The 17,157-nt window shown below is 40.0% G+C and overlaps 1 long non-coding RNA gene across 2 annotated transcripts in view; it reads right to left on the reverse strand.

Moving 5' to 3' along the window:
• The window catches only part of LOC122177789, a 149,029-nt gene that overhangs the window by 10,202 nt on the left and 121,670 nt on the right, over positions 1–17,157 (reverse strand). For both annotated transcript variants that reach the window (XR_006178148.1, XR_006178149.1), the window contains exon 2: positions 9,846–9,979. This is a non-coding gene — a long non-coding RNA (uncharacterized LOC122177789). The remainder of the gene's footprint in view (positions 1–9,845; positions 9,980–17,157) is intronic.

Consider the following 17,157-nt stretch of genomic DNA (forward strand, 5'->3'; position numbering starts at 1 on the left):
ATACGATGACTTCTGAGAAGGACTAAGCACTGTATGAGCTAAATTCTCTGAGGAAGAGCAGTTCTTTGGGGAAACAAACAAATATTAAAAAGAATCCAGAAGTTTCAGTGTGATCCACATCAGACTGTTTATGTTGATCAAACAAATATTAATAATACTAAAGGCACACTTAGTCTATTGTTATACACAGTTCAGTTTACAGTTTTCTAATTTTCTTCACATTTATAAGAATTCAATTCACCAACATTTGCATTCAAACTTTGAATGAATAAAAAATATACAGCTAAATACCAAACTTTGGTAAAATGTATCTTTAAGAAGACAAGGGACAAAATTTGTCAATGCTGTAATGTGTTGTAGAGGATTCAGGGTGGATTAGATGAGGTCAGAGAAATAAAAGCCAAGTGTTCTGTTGTATACATAGAAGCAGATTGATGTGCCACATTTTTAATGATGGCGTAAGCCATCTTCCAGTATATGATGGAAGTGAAGCAGATTAAAATTTATGTTAACACTCTACACAAGGTCCCCCTGGCTGTGAAAAACCCTATAAAGAATAGGATTTAACTCATCTAACTTTTAATGTTTTCTAATAATGTCTCTACCACACCTGGACAAGAAACAAAGTTTTAAAGCTTTTTAGAGAAGGTTTTTTTGCTTGTTTTTGTTTTTTGATTTGTGTTTGCACCAAATCCAGAATGCTCATAAAGTGAGGCTTCTGTCATCAAATCTACTTCTCACAATAATGAGCATGCCAACATGTAACCAACTTTTGACCCCCCAAATCCTTAGTTCCAGCATCAGTCCCAGACCTCTTCACACAATCCATGAGTGTGCATGCAATAATCTCTATGCAATAAAAGTTACATGCATCGTTGAACTCGTGAAATCTTTCAGTTTTGAAACTTTTTGAAAAACAATCAACAAGAGAACAACAACAACAAAGCTCCTGTCCTTCTGTTCATGTGACCTGCAGTACATATGACTGAATAACCCCCGACCTGCCATCAGTAACATCAGATGTGAGCTTCCTTTCACTTTAGTGGGATCTTTAATGAAGGTAGTCAGGAACTGAAAATCTTGCTACAGTTAAGATAGCAATATATTTCACTCCTTTTACCATTCCAGATGCTGATTTCTTTCTCACCTCAAATGGCCCTTCTTACATCTCATTTTCTCACACACTCTCCAACTCCTATGCATTTTTTTGTCATTATTTAATATCGTTTTAGAGTGTTACTAGCTCTAAACCCTTCCTTCCTCACAAATCTAAATTTTCTTAATGCTTCGCTGTCCAGAGTTGGCACAATTATTTCAAATGATCTACTTTTCAGATGATTCCCAGATCATTCCCAGACTGTGAGACAGCCTGTTTATGTGATGGAAAGTACCAGAGGAAACCTTATACCGATATGTTAATTGTTTGCGTGGGTGACAAAAGAAAATGAATTTGACTTTTACACTCTGCATTTACCCATGCTTCTGTCTGATGGTATCACCCTTGGCTTCCCTTACAATTTCAGAAGCACCATCACTCTGCTTATCTCTCAAGCTCACTTCTTTGCTCCTGTACAGGCTGCTTTACCTTCCTGAAGGCCTCCAGCATTGTAAGCTAAGAGCTAAGCAGATGGCACACTTGTAATCAAAACACAACAACTGTAAAGAAGGAACGAAGCAATGACGCTGAATAGAGAGTGAATTAATGCTGGGAAAAATGAGGGAAGAGAAACACGGTAGGAGACTGAGGGATTTACATTCTTAGAAGCAATAAGTCACCATTATCCAGCAGCCAGACACCTAACAGTACTTGTAACTGCCTGTGCCCTGGTCCCTTTGCTCTATATTGCAACTTGCTCACTCAACTTTTGCTTCCAAGTCTACTAAGGTCTGTGAGACAAGAACAATTTATCAACTTGTGAAAAGCACCTTTTGAGACTGTTGCGATGTCCAGAAAGACGGGCCCTGGAACTATTCCTTTTGAAGTGAATGGGGATTGTCCCAAACAGCTTTTTTGCTGAAGATTTTGTTACTGGGTGTCTGGAGAAAATGTTTTCCCAGTTTTCCTTTGTGGTTTTGACAAGCATACTTCTATCTTCACTTGGAACTGTTCCTCCTTTTATTTGCTATTATTTTCAAGGCTAAATTTAGTTTCCTCTGCTATTACTTTTCAGAGACTTAAGTGACTAATAATCAGTCTCCACTTAGTCTGTAAGTCATTGTTTATGGAGAGTAACAAAGAGTACCTAACAAAGCAAGATACTGCATTAGAGTATCACAAAGACATGAGAAAGATTACATATATATAATGGCAATAGGGAAACTCATCCTGATGTGGAGCAAAATTGCTATCAGTAGAATTTCTGTATATTTAAAACAACAACAACAAAATGAAATTACTGAACCCAGACTCTTCTATAGAGCAAGTTAGGACATTTCTAGGAGCTTGCCCATGAATGCTGACATTCACTTAAATGTATTTCCCTGTTGACTCAGTCACCAGAAATCTTTCTCTGCTTTGTATTTTAGCTCTTATTTTCAGCGCTCAGATCTTTTTAGCCTGTCTTTTCCAGCTCAGAGGCAATGCTTCAGAAATTGTTTTCTAAAAGGTAATGTTAGGAATTGAAACAACGTTAGATTTTGCATGGTTGAGTGCTCTTACCTCCCACTGAGCTGCTTTGTTTTTCTCCAGCTTTGCTAATGATACCCTATTGCAGAGAAACAAAAGCATCAAAGACAGTCAGAGGCTACCTGAGAGAATAAACTAAACCATAAAATAACTGCCTAAATGAAAACAGGCAAATCTATTTCTGGATATATGTTTTCTGGACCACCTCTGAAATGTGCTCATTTTTGAGAACACACAGCTCCTTGCACAGAGAGAGAAAAAGAAATCAAATTCAGTTCGCAGTGGTGGGGGGCAAAGTCAAGTAACCAGTAAAGGAAATTCTTCACAGAAACACTGGGGGAATCAGAATTACCAGCTGCTGTGAGCCAAATTGAAGGAAAAAAGCCTCAAAGAAAAAAACAAAAAACCAACCAACTCAAAAGTGAAAAAAAGAGCAGAAGTCCAAGAATTCTTTCTTCAGGTCAATTTTGTCAGTTCTGTGCTACCAACAGGGATGGAAGCACTGTCAGAAATGTTCAGTGATTTAACTAGCTTTCTAAACTTCCCTGACACAAGTGTTACAACCAAGATGTTAGGACACAATAGAAGGCCCAGAAGTAATCCTCTCTTTGTGGCACTGAGACAGCTCTGCCCTCCCAGGCTCCTAGGGACTGGCGCTGCAGACAAACACGTGCTTAGATGTTCAGCAGCAGCACTGCACCTTTCTGACATCAGCTTCCACAGGGAGATTTTAGAAAAATGAGTTTCACTGCTTCATTTTAATGCGCCTGAGCTAAGGTCACATTTTTGTTTGAAGCCATGAGTAGGAAGCAGCGTGTACAATGCTCTCACAGCACTTCGAGGGCTGTCTGACAATCCTTTTGCTCTTTATAAGCAATAATCACATGAAATTCAGTAAGCACTGTGATATTCAAAAGAAAAGTAGAAAACCGGGCAATGAACGAATCTCATTTTCTGATTCTCAGTAGCTTGCAGTCGGGCTGAAATATTTAGGTTCCAGTTACTGCAGAGGAAGGTTAAAATCCTTTCCCTTCCAGAAATGAAACAATAATAATCCTTGGTTTTAATATATGGAAATAATTACCCCAATTTTATTTTCATCAAGCCTAATTTTAAGAAGCGTGATGCTGGAAGGGGACTTGAAAATTAGTCTGCACTGTGCAGTGCTGTGATAATACGCTTGTATCTATGTGAGGCCATGACTAGACTTGGGTGTGCCTGAAGCTAGGCTCATAAATCCATACTTAGACAGTTAAATAAGTGGCCTGATTTTCAAAAATGCTTATGACCAAGCTTCTCCAGCTGATTTCAATAAAACGTGTGTGTGTGTATAATGCCTGTGTGCGTGTGTGCATTCAGTTCACTTCAGAAATTAAACCACATATTTAGATGCTTAAATCTAGGCATCTAAGGTTTGAAAACGTTGCCAGTAATAATTCTCCTGGCTTCATGACTGAGGCAGTACACAGTGGATTCTAAATACAGGTGCTTCCACAGAAGAATAAGCTCTGTGAGCAGAGGGACCTGATGTAACTATTGTTTCTCCAGTTCTTTCCAAAACAGTTAGGGAACTGTGTTTTTGAAACATCAGTGCTGCCTTTCCTACACCTGAGCAAACAGCCCATAGGAAAGCTATCACAGAGATCTGCCTGGCTCCCTGGCCGATCCTCCTGATCAATGTTTAATAAAACCAATCATAACACATCGCTTTACATGAATAACATGCAACAACAGAAATCGTTCCCTTAAACTGTTTCTCTGATAATCACGTTTAAAAGGAATAACCCATCAAAAAGTGCACCTATTCATACAGTCATACCTTCTTCAGTTTCAAGTAGAAATACTAGGCTTCCATTTTCAGTAAGGTTACACGTTTTAATAAAAATTCACAGACTGCAAGCTACACTTCTGCGGAATGTCTGTCTTTCTGTTCTTTTGGAAAAGAATTCAGCTGTAACCCAAATCTCAAAGCCATCCTTGAGCTGGCTGGCAAAAGTTAAAGGTACTCAACAACCATTAGTAGTAATGTCCTTCTGAGTGTTTCAGAACAATTTACAACTGAAGTGAGGAACACGTCTGTTTGTTACAGATAAAAAAGAAAAGTGGTGAACTCGGTAATCCTCACACATTACTTCTCTATGTGACCTGCTTATTTCTATGAGTCACTTGAGCTTTGGGATAATGGAAAACGTTGTTCTTCAGGTTAAAAACCTGTTGTGTTTAAGAGGTTTCCTTGGCAGAACCTGCCAAACATCGATCAGCTCCCATTGATCATCACGGCCTTCACATTTCTAGGTAATTTCAGTTAAAAAAAAATAAATAGCAGGACTGTATAGAAGAATTGTAGTTAAGTTACGGTTAGAAAGCTTCTAGTTTTATTATTAAAAAAAGTCTTCCAAGAAAAACAACAAACATTTCTAATATTATACTTACAGAATTATTCCGTTGGAAAAATTATGTGAAATCCAAGCACAGGTATCCAACAACAGCTGGAATCAAACTTACCACAGAAGGCATTTAAACTAAGGCCGGTGTCTGCAAAGCTCATATTTCTTTGATTTCCTCTAGGGAGAATGATGTTGGTGAGATGTAGGCCAACATTCGCCTCACCTCCAGCTTACTCCTTGTTCCCCTTACAATCTCTTCTCTATGATACATTTTTCTGACTATATCCACTTACAAAACAGAGGGGGATGTGTCTGCTGGAGTGTGCACAGACAACTGTCATGGTAAGGTGAGAATGTTGCATGAGGTCAGGGTCCAACTTTCTGCCAGTAGCGCTTTCACAAGTACTTTGTTCCTGAGAAGCAGTGAACATCCCATGCTCAGTATGATCTTTAAGAGACATTCAGGATATTACCATAGGGAAGATATTACTGTCTCTACTCCTTTCACAAATGCATAGGGGAACTGACATGTTGTGTTAAGAGACAACTTGCTGAAGGCCATACATGGGTGGCAAATTGGATGTTGGATGTGCTAACTCCTGCCATATGTCCTTGTTCTCACACTGTATGAGGCCAGTCAAACTAGTCAAACGGGGCCACACAGCTTCTCCCAGTGTAAGCAATACATCTTAAGTGAAAAGAAAAACAACATGCAAAGCAGCCAGGAAGGTAACGAGTAATATTTAGAAGGTAGTTATGAAAACAGTCTTTCTGAAATCAAAGCACTCGAATGAGTACAGAAAGAATAATCGTATTTGTGTTTTTAACATTTTCAGCTTCTGGCAGGGCATTTGTCTTCCTAAATTATAAGCAGCAAGAAGTCTGTAACTCCTTCGTATGGAGCCAAAAGGCTGGGCAGACTGGGAGGGTCCTTGTGGCAGGGAAAACGGCACCCTCTAGGAGCTGCAGTAGCTGAGGCTAGAGAGTGGGAAACAGGAATGAACGTCTCACACTGGCAGCATGAGATTTGTCACATGTGCATGTGGTGGGCCTGCCACATTCTGTTTCACTGTATTGCTACAGAATAAGTGTTGTACAAAGCACAGTAAGGCACAAAACCAAAGCCTTTTATTAATACCAGAGGATGCTTCAGCACTTCTTGCTGCCCTGAGGTGTTAAGACATACTGACACAGACATTTTTACTTCTCACATCTTGGGCCATGTGTCTCAGGAGGTGCAACAAAGAAATATACAAGAATTCAAATTGTACTGTAAATGACGCACAGTGTGTGGACACACAAAAGAAATTTTCACAAAGCAAACTGATGAGAAATTTACATGTGCATTTTGCACATGGACTGAAGCCTGAGACAACCGCTTTCGGTCATCTTTGAGAAGTCTTGGAAGACGGGGAAGGTGCCTGAAGACTGGAAGATAGCCAACGTCACCCCGGTCTTCAAAAAAGGCAAGAAGGAAGACCCAGGCAATTATAGGCCAGTCAGCCTCACCTCTGTCCCTGGAAAGGTGATGGAACAGCTTGTACTGGATGTCATCTCCAGACAACTGGAAGAAGAGGAGGTTATCAGGAGTAGTCAGCACGGGTTCACAAGGGGGAGGTCGTGCTTGACCAACCTGGTAGCCTTCTATGATGTTGTCTCTGGCTGGGTGGATAGGGGGAGAGCAGTGGATGTAGTCTACCTTGATTTCAGCAAGGCATTTGATACTGTCCCCCATGACGTCCTTATAACAAAGCTGAGGAAGTGTGGGATAGATGAGTGGACAGTGAGGTGGGTTGAGAACTGGCTGACTGGCAGAGCACAGAGGGTAGTTGTTGGTGGTGCAGAGTCCGGTTGGAGGCCTGTAACTAGCGGTGTTCCTCAGGGGTCTGTGCTGGGTCCGGTCTTGTTCAACATCTTCATCAATGACCTTGATGAGGGGATAATGGCCACCCTCAGCAAGTTTGCCGATGATACGAAGTTGGGAGGATTGGCTGACACGCCTGAAGGCTGTGTTGCCATTCAGCAAGACCTGGATAGGCTGGAGAGCTGGGCAGAAAAAAACCGGATGAGGTTTAACAAAAGCAAGTGTAGCAAGTGTATCTGGGGAGGAATAATTCCATGCACCAGTACAGGTTGGGGGATGACCTGCTGGAGGGGAGCTCTGCGGAAAGGGACCTGGGTGTCCTGGTGGATGACAGGTTGGCCATGAGCCAGCAGTGTGCCCTTGTGGCCAAAAAGGCCAATGGCTGACTGGGGTGCATTAAAAAGAGCGTGGCCAGCAGGTCAAAGGAGGTGATCCTCCCCCTCTACTCTGCCCTGGTAAGACCTCATCTGGAGTACTGCGTCCAGTTCTGGGCTCCCCAGTACAAAAAAGACAGGGATCTCTTGGAAAGAGTCCAGCGGAGGGCCACAAAGATGGTGAAGGGCCTGGAGCATCTCTCCTATGAGGAAAGGCTGAGTGAACTGGGTCTGTTCAGCCTTGAGAAAAGAAGACTGAGAGGGGACCTGATCCAGGTCTATAAATATCTAAGGTGTGGGGGGCAGAATGGCGAGGCCGGACTCTTTTCAGTGGTGAGTGGAGACAGGACAAGGGGAAACGGCCAGAAACTGGAGCATAGGAAGTTCCGCACAAACATGCGCAAGAACTTCTTTACAGTGAGGTGATGGAGCACTGGAACAGGCTGCCCAGGGAGGTGGTGGAGTCTCCTTCTCTGGAGATGTTCAAGACCTGCCTGGATGCCTACCTGTGCGACCTGCTGTAGGGAACCTGCTTTGGCAGGGGGGTTGGACTCGATGATCTCAGGAGGTCCCTTCCAACCCCTACAATTCTGTGATTCTGTGATTCTGTGAGACAAGACTTCTGGGAAAGACTTTAATCGTTCAAGACTTACAGATGTGTCTCACTTTACAAATGAGTACTTTCCTGAGAGTCAACTGGATCAAATGATATCAATATGAATTTTTTGTAGGATTGGTCCTTGTTCAGTAAGTTCACTAAGTAAGTGGAGTGAGATTTTAATTGTTGGTCCAATCTAAGTAATCTGTTGGAGCACGTAAAAGAAAACCTTGAAGCTGTGTGTGTGTAATTACCCCAAATCACAATAAAGTAACTTGCTGAGAATCAAAATTGTAACTTCTAGATTATACACTTCCACTTCCTTCTGAGATTAAATTTGTAATGCATGTTACTCCTATGCTTGTATACTGAATGAAGTTTTTCCTTCAAGAAATGCCACTTGTCTACTGAGACTGTTTAGATAGGAGACATACTTTTTTCTGCTACAACTAGACTCTGGTTTTGGACAGGTATGTTAGGAAGTTAATTAAATAGCACATTATGTACTTTAACATACTGTCCCAATTTTCGTGGGTTAGTTGCTCAGCTACTTGGAGAAGCAGCTGCAGATCTTCTTAACAAGAAAAAAAAAAAGCAAGGAGGAACCCATATGGTATGCCAGACAATAGTACATCATTAGCAAAACATGTCACGTTGTTCTGAAAATAAAACCTGAACATACCAGTAAGAAATTACAACAAAAGGAAGGGAAGGTGTTTGTTTACTGTCAGGAATTAAGTGTTTGGTTTTTTTCAAGAGATGTTTGTAAAGATTTAAACATGAAACAGGCAGAATTTGATTTCAGCATCTTTTGGAAACAATGCTAGCAGGCAGACATGGTAAAAGGGAAAATACTTCTGAGCTAAGTGACATCAGATTAGAAAAATTCTTCATGCTGTAATAAAAATTCTCTCTAGTGTCCAAGTAGTAAGAATGGACTTTCTGAAAAATAATTCATAAATTATATGAACTGCAGAAAGAAATCCGTGAAATAAATAGAAAGCAATGCAGTATCAAACAAATGAATGTACTGATCATGTGAATGTGAGACCTAGACTCAACGTCTTCTCTCCTGATGTTCCCCTTTCCCTGATAGAACTTAAACACATAACCATCCCTGCTGCAGATAGTTTCTGTATTGTAGGTTGCTTGGAAAATATGACTATGCTGGCAACGTATTAAGTGAAAGCTTGCCCCATCCTGATGCTCTTCACCAAGCATCTGGTTTTGGTCACTTTTTGGGTGCAGGATCCTGGGCTAGCTAGAGTATGACTCAATCCAATCTGATACAGCCATTTTTCTCTCCATATATAATTAGCTCCAAAATGCAAAACGTCATTAGAAAGGTAAAAAAGAAAACAACAAAAAAATCCACAACAATCTTTTAAGGCTGAAAAGAAGTCTGCAACTGTTCAAATGACAGTGAAAAAATGGAGGCAGAGGAAGGGATATGTTGGACATTGTTGACAGGAGAGATGTTTGAGAGCTTTGATGTTCTTCCTCTATCTAGTAGTTTTAAAAGTGATGGTCAGTAGTCCACTGAGGCTCTGGGCTCCCTGTATTAAACAAGGCTCAGGCTACTCTGAAGCCTCAAGGAAAACTCAAGGCACTCTGAAGTTAACCATTTGCCCTTTTGGAGGAAGAACAGCAATTGTATGGGCCAAATATTGACTGATTATGTACACAGGAAAAACTATAACTGTAAAAAGACCATGACTTGCTGATACAATAGACCTGGTGTATTGCTTCTAAGTACGGATACGCCAAAAGTCTGTACAGCAGCTATTTCACCTTAAAGTGGAATTTAGAAAGGATTTTCAGCTGTAAAGATGTAACCACATGTGTTTACTCACAGTGCCTTCATTATAGGTATTATTACTACATGGAAGAGCGGTCTAAAATTCAGGTCCTCCTGAAACCAGCAGTAGAACTGTGCCTTTCTGAAGGGAGAGAAGAGTGGTTCTCCAGAATCTAACCCATCATTTGGTACTCTTACCTGGTAATGTTGGTGTACTCACAGGGGTAGCATGGATTCCTTTTCTCTGCTCACAAATCTCAAATTCTGCCTACTGCTTGTGCTCGTGGTGTTCCTTTGCATGCAGTTCACAGACAGTATCTCAGTTATTCCATCTGTAAAAAGGAGATGAGAGACTCAACTTGTGAAACATTCAGAGATCAATTCATAAAAGGTTCCAAATAAGAAATAGATTTATATATTTTTTTCTAATAAATAACACTACCCTTGGGTCCATGAGAATGGCATACTGCTGCAATACAGAGCCTCTTTATCTCTAGAATGATGCAGTATAATTAGTTCTTTCACTGTTTTCTTTAATGATACTTTTGACAAACTTCAGGAGTTAAGCTTTCCTGGCCCCCTTCTATACTGAAAGCACAATGCAAAAGCCTGAATGGTTTTCTTTTCTCTTTCTACCCCTTCCCTCTGCCCTCTCTCCCCTCCTGACCTCCCATTTTGCTAAAAAAAAAAAAAAATAGTAGATTAGGTAAGGAAGGGTCAGATACATCTTGTGTTCCAGAAAGAGAGATATTTCTCGTCATGCTACAACCAGACTTAGCACAACACAACACTGCTGGGCAAAAGAGACAATTTTAAACTAATCATCTAAGTTTACAGTGGAAAAGTTTTCAATGGAAAGAAAATACAATTCAACTAGGAACAAGCCAGCTCATTTCTAAAGACAGAACAGAGGCAGAGTGCTGAGTTTCTGTTGTATTTTAGGACATGATCTCTGCTGAATTATTTGAGGCAACTGTAATGGTAGATGTTTAACTCATCAAAGAGCCAGGTGCTGCAATAAGCAGTAAGTTTCTAATGTCACAAATGTTCACAATCTTTTCAAGTTCAGTATCTCTGTAAAATCCCTGTTTCGTCATTATACAGATTTCTGGTTATCCTTTCTGTTGCACTAATGAGATTAAAACTAGGTAGGGCTTCCCTCTGGGGAAAATGACTTCCAAAGGATGTCATTTTGATGACAGGAAACTGAAGACCCTAGCACAGATCTTACTGGTTTTATCCAAGACAACCTCTGATTGGGAATTCAGAGCAGGGAATGATTGGGGAAAATGGCCTGCTGTATTCAGTGAGCTAGGCTGAGATCACTACATTGTAGTAAAGTAGAATCTTAACATCATCCTTGTAGTCAATATCGAACAATGTTTATCCTTCAACCTGACCACAGTACTCAGCAGAACTCATCCTCTCCCTCTGACCTCTCAGATAACTTTTATTTTAAAAAGATCTATGGAATATGCAATACTACCTATCTCTAAGATAGCAGTCTCTCCATCTCATATCTTTTGGGACTACATGGAAAAGCACTGTAGGAAAAACGCTGAGGAAAAACCATCAAGATAGTTTTAGATTGTCTATGAATACTTACAAATGGTCTCCACCAGAACAAATATACTGATTCTTAAATATATTTTAAAAAATAAAATAGAAAAGTAAGGCCCATGACAACATCCCTTGTCCTGTATGTGTAGCTTCTGTGGCACAGAGTGGACCTAGAGGTGACACTGGTGGGGACTGGCCTCAATCTTTGATGACTGTGGGAAGGGATCAAGCAGAGCTGACCCATCTGCAGGGCCATGAACCTACACCTGGGACCTCATCACAAAGGACATGGCTGGTGAGGGCTGGCTGTGTCTGGTTCTGCTTACCCTCACCAGTCCTGATTCTGACCCTGACTCACTGGCTCACATTCCTAGCTTGGCCCTGGACCAGCCTTGTCATTACACAGTGCCCTGTGCCCTAGACCAGGGCTGCTCTCTGGCCTATCCTGCTCTCTGGCAAGGAACAGTAGGATGGGCCCTGGCCAAAGGGATCCAGTCCTGCTGCCACTCCTGGCATCCCCGCCTTTAGGAAGAAGCACAGCATTGTTGTTCTGCAACAATGAATTGCAGATATTTCACCTTGCTTTGGAAAGAGGACGAAGGCAGTAAAAAAAAAAAAAAAAACAACCCCATAAACACAACTAACATTTTCCTATGGGAAAATCTTGTTTTGATCAGATTGATATCTCTGGATCTTTTCTTTTTGACAAAATTATCACAATTATTTATATTTATATTTAATTTATACTTAAAAACAACCCCTAGTAAGTACTTTCAGATCACAATTCCACAAATATGGGTTCATTCCCATCTATTTCAGTAACTAGGATGCCTCTTTCTGCATCACAAAGATACATCAGTAGCTTTTCACTTAATACTTAAGTATTATATGTCTGAATTACACAACTAAAGAACAGCTGACAATATTCAACAGGTACAAGATAAAAGACAGTGCAAGCCTTGCTGGAAAACACAAGACATAGCAGAGTCCACAGACAAGCTAAAGGGAAAATCTATGGTGTTCTAAAGAAATGCCCAAATACAAAAATCCATTATTCTTTTAACTTTAGTTGGGCAAACTGGAATATATTGGAAACATTGACCAACTCTTAAACACTGCTCTACTCATAACTATGAAATGAAAAAAACAACTACCTCTTTATAAAATGATTAAGGTCATTCTTTGTTGGAATAGTAGATGCCAAAGAAAAACAGTCAGAAAGGTTGACTTCCAGAAACACTTGCAAAAAGATATCATATTTAGAAGCTGGTCTCTGTTAAAGAGTTGGAAATAAAAGTACTGTTTTGAACTGAGTACAGCTTTTCTCAAACTTTTGACAGATGTGACTGGCTTATTGCTGCAAGACAACTATTATTTAGAGGCTTAATAAAGGAGACATTATCTAACATATTCTACAGTTGAGTTTCACAACAAACAGAAGCAGATATAGACAGGTCTCTAAATGAGAGACACTGCATTCAGTGTGCCTTAGGTCAGACGTTGTGTGGTAAGAGCCCCCAGGGAACGGGCTGAATATCTATCTGTGTGGAAGACTGCCTGTGTGTCCCACCACAACTGAAGTAGAAATGTAGATGCGCAGTTCTTTTGCCTGTGGAGGGAATTACTGCCGGAGACTGATGAATTGTTAGTTAACACAGGGTCCCTGACTTGTCCTGATGTAGCAAACGGAGAGCTTTGCTGGCACACTGGCCTTCCTCTGTGATGATTCAGATTCACATCCTCACACTGGTAGGCAAACCTCCCATGCTTCTGTTGTGAGTTTAGAGATCCATCAGATTATTTTGAATTAGTAAAATTTTTCTTCTTGCAATTTAAACATGTTTGTTCACTTTTCCCTCAGGGGAAGTTCAATGTGAAATAGAACATGTTCTTTTTCTAGCTAAACAAAAACATACTCCTGGTAGCACTGAATGACTAACATACCTAAAAGATATGCAGGTCCAAATGGTCTTTTTGGGCACACAGTCTGTGCACACACACACTGACACACTTTCAGGCCTCCTCAGGTTTGGACACAGGTATAGAGAGGACAGAAGAGAAGCAAGAGGAGAGGGAACGAGAATTAGGATAGCTGTTAGGTTATGGTGTGAACATTAAGTTGGAGAGCTATATGGGGTATTTACATTGGGGAATCACCATTTCCCCAGCCTGCTCCATCCTCCTCCCTTCTATCACTGAGTTTGGTTCTCTTCTCTTGCTCAACATACTTAATTTGTCATCATATTTCTCATTGTATCCCATGTCTATCTAGATGATCTTACAGCACTTGATATGAGGTAAGAGCTGCATGAAAATCTCTCCATAGTTTATGTTTCATATTGCATGCAGGTAGTATCTATTGATATTTTAACACATTGAAAGGAAAGCTATGCTGGTGGCACAACCCATGGTTTGCCTGGTTTCAGTGCATACAAAACATTTCACTACATTTATCCTCTATTTCTGTTTCTCCAATGAGAAACGTGAACCCATAAATTTTAACAACTTATCAGAAAGGATCATTCTGGACATCCCATAACACACCTACACTGTGGGAATACTCCATAGGGAGGCTGGAATGCTGGAAGAGCCCTGACAGTGACTGACAAATTTCTACAGCTGTGATCAGTAAAAGAAAGCTAAATGCACTTCTGCCCTGTTTATTCAGAGGTACCTCATCACAGAGCAAGGGAACAATTACCTAAATTCTTCTAGGCACAGGCTTGGAAATTTCTGTTCAGTTCCAAACACCGAAGACTTCAGAGATGCAAGAAATGGCTGCATTTCTGAGAGCAATACTCGAGGAAAATAAGCACGATCACATATAAGCTGCTAAAAGAATGAGGTGAACCACAGTTCATGATACAAGTAGATTAAATTTAAACACCAAAGAGTGAGACAAGAATATTAATATAATATGTGAGATAGAAATAGGAGAACAGGAAAGAGGTATTAGGAGAAAACTTAGACTGGCATTAGGGAAAAACAACAGAGAGAGCTCGTCCTCATGAAGGCAACAATTAGACTGGCAAATACAGTAGAGTAAACCTTGTCATTTGGGAGACTTAGAATGGGATGAGGAAAGGAGCTAGCAGCACGCAGTAGGGAAAACTCTTCCTTCGCTGGGAGATGGAATGAATCATTCACTAGGACTTCCATCCAGGATATTTTTTTAACTAGCAAAGTGCCAGCAAATCTACAATGGAGAGCAGAAGCCAATGCTTTATTTTCGGCAGAAATAAAAGAAGTTAGGCCCATAAGCCAGGGGTTGACAGCAGTGACCTTTGTGGTACCAATGGTAGTGAATTCAGTCTTTGGTAATTTGGTGAAATACTTGATGTTACTGCAAAGGATATTCCAAGGGCACATTTTACTGATCTTATTGCTAGCCTGAAAAATTTCACATTCTATAAGCCTTTGTAAACTAGTACTTTCATTGCAAACTATTGTCAGAAGAGCAGAACATTCTCAGAATTTGAGCATGATTTAGACTGGAAACGACCTCTGGAGGTCATCTAATCCAAGTCCCCGCTAAAAGCACATCGGCCTTTGAAGTTAGAGCAGGTTCCTCAGAATATCCAGCCAAATCTAGAATACTTCCAAGGATGGAGATTTTAATACTTCTTTGGGCAACTTGCTCCAGTGTTTGATCTTCACTGCACATTTTTTCTCAGGCATCTAATCATATTTTCTGTTGCTATCCCTATTCTCTTATGCCACTAAGCTGCCCCTTGAAATAACAACAGAACTTCAGGAATTACAAAGTAAATTACAAAATAACTACAAAGTAAAATTCACAATACCGTAATGACAGACTAAGAAGGCATGCTTTAATATCAACAAATCTTTATGTGAATTTGCTTTCTCCCAAGGTCTTTTAAAAATTCTAAGAGTGGAAATTAAAATGAAAAAAACATTTTTCTAGAATGACATCCACTTTCTGTCTGACAATACATCTGTTACCATGCATGATACCTATCTCTTAACGGCTTCTCTGACACCAAGCACACAACAGTGAATTAAAAACCTAAAGTAATAAAGCAATGATCAGATCTTTGAACATTACTCACTTAGTAATGCATACATTAAGTGAACACAAACGAAGAAAAAATTGTGTATTTCATGTTATTGAGAAGGCAGGCCAGTATAGTGTGGTGACATGCAGGCAACAGCATACATCACTGTTCAAGCTACATTGACAGCAATTAAAAAAAACTGAGATGAGACAAAGTGTGCACTAAAGAGTGGTAATGATTATGAAATTTTGTACTGAGACAAGTCCTATTTCTTGGCAGTGTAGCCTCAGTTAAATTGGTCTGTGGACAACCTAAACAATGAGAAGCACCCAGACGAATGTCAATATTTGAAGTGAGGGAGCAACAGGCATTTTGGACAGCAGGCACATTTTCTTTGGATCACCCACCTTTTCAGCTTAATATTGTCCTGGAAGAAATTTCAGCAATGTATGTTTTAAGTGAGTGTGTACGTGTCAGGATAGCAGCACACGTCTGTTGGAAGGACCATCCAGAAGTTTAGAACAACTCCTGTATCTTTTCTATATTTTATATAGAAAACAGAGACATCCTAAAAAACAAGCTCTTCTTTTGTTTATTTTTCTGTGCTCCTTTCATGGTTGCCCCGCCAAGTTTGTATGGAAATACAACGTTGATTCTTGCTAAACTCTCCCATCAGATTTCTCTGTGAACCATAATACAGAAGGCTTTGAAAGCCTAGATGCAGCCTGACTCTGGTTAAAAATACATTACATTTTAAGTTTTCCTCCAGCACCCACATCCATGCTGCAAGCCTTTTCATGGACAGAGCTCATGTATTACTGCTCCCTTTTTCTTCACTTTAGTTTGAAGAGAGACAATTGAGACAATTCACTGAGAGAGATCGTCTCGGTGGCCCTTACAAGGATGCTCAGGGAACAGTCATGGGGTAAATATAGAAATCACACTGGAGAAGTCTTTCATTTTAACAAGGACTAAAGGAGCATTCATATAAATCTCTGTACTGACTTTCTCCAGACACTGAAAGGAAGCAAAAATAGATGCCTTCAGTGACTGAATTCAGTCTCTGTTATTATCAGTCTGGGGATTAAATAAAACTTTCACTGCCTAATGACTCTGCATGTAGTCAAGCATGAGCATTGCGCTATATAGAACTCCTCATATAGACTTCTGTTGGTTCTAATTATCATCTCATCTATCAGCTTGAACACCTGCTGGTTGGGGAAACAACTGCCAGTTCTGACATCTGAATGCAATCTGGAAAATTATAACCATGCATCACTCAAAACATCCTTTTCAAAGACGCAGTCCAAGCATCATAATTTCCTTGGTTAGTTGCCTGTTAGTATCCTTTTTACTAATATTTTGAAGATAAGTAGAAGAAGCTTCCAGATGCACAGCCATATATTGTAACTATCAGATCATAAAGAAAACCATTACAATTAAAAGACAAATTATCAATTTTTTTTGGAGCTCTTCTAGGATTAAAGAGGAAAGACTGAGAAAGTCTTGCTTTATTGCAGAGTATGTCCATGTGTTGGTTAGAATAAGATAGATAAACATCCTGAGTGCTTTTGTATTAAGCATCAAATTAATGTCTTGAATGAAAAGTCACATACAATACACTTTTACACACACAAAAAGTCTGCTCTGGTTTGCGTGGAAATAAGAGAAAATACTTAAGTTTTTGTTTGTAGATTAAAAAAAAAAAAAAAAGATGAGGAAGAAGAAATTTTAAGGTCTGTATTTCTATTTTATTTTTCTTGCTTTTGAAGACCACCTGCAGGTGTTTTGGTAAGCGCCTGAATTAAGACAGTGCAGGTATGTAATTCATATTGACAGCTGGAGCTGGCAGCATGATTTTCTGAGTGGGGATAGCAAGAAATGCTTGGGCAGCCTCTTTAAATGTGGCTCATACTCCTCCATCATGTGACACA

Source organism: Lagopus leucura, unplaced genomic scaffold, assembly GCF_019238085.1.
Source record: "Lagopus leucura isolate 7727_CA_CO unplaced genomic scaffold, USGS_WTPT01 Super-Scaffold_100001, whole genome shotgun sequence".
In the NCBI taxonomy this organism is placed as follows: Eukaryota; Metazoa; Chordata; class Aves; order Galliformes; family Phasianidae; genus Lagopus; species Lagopus leucura.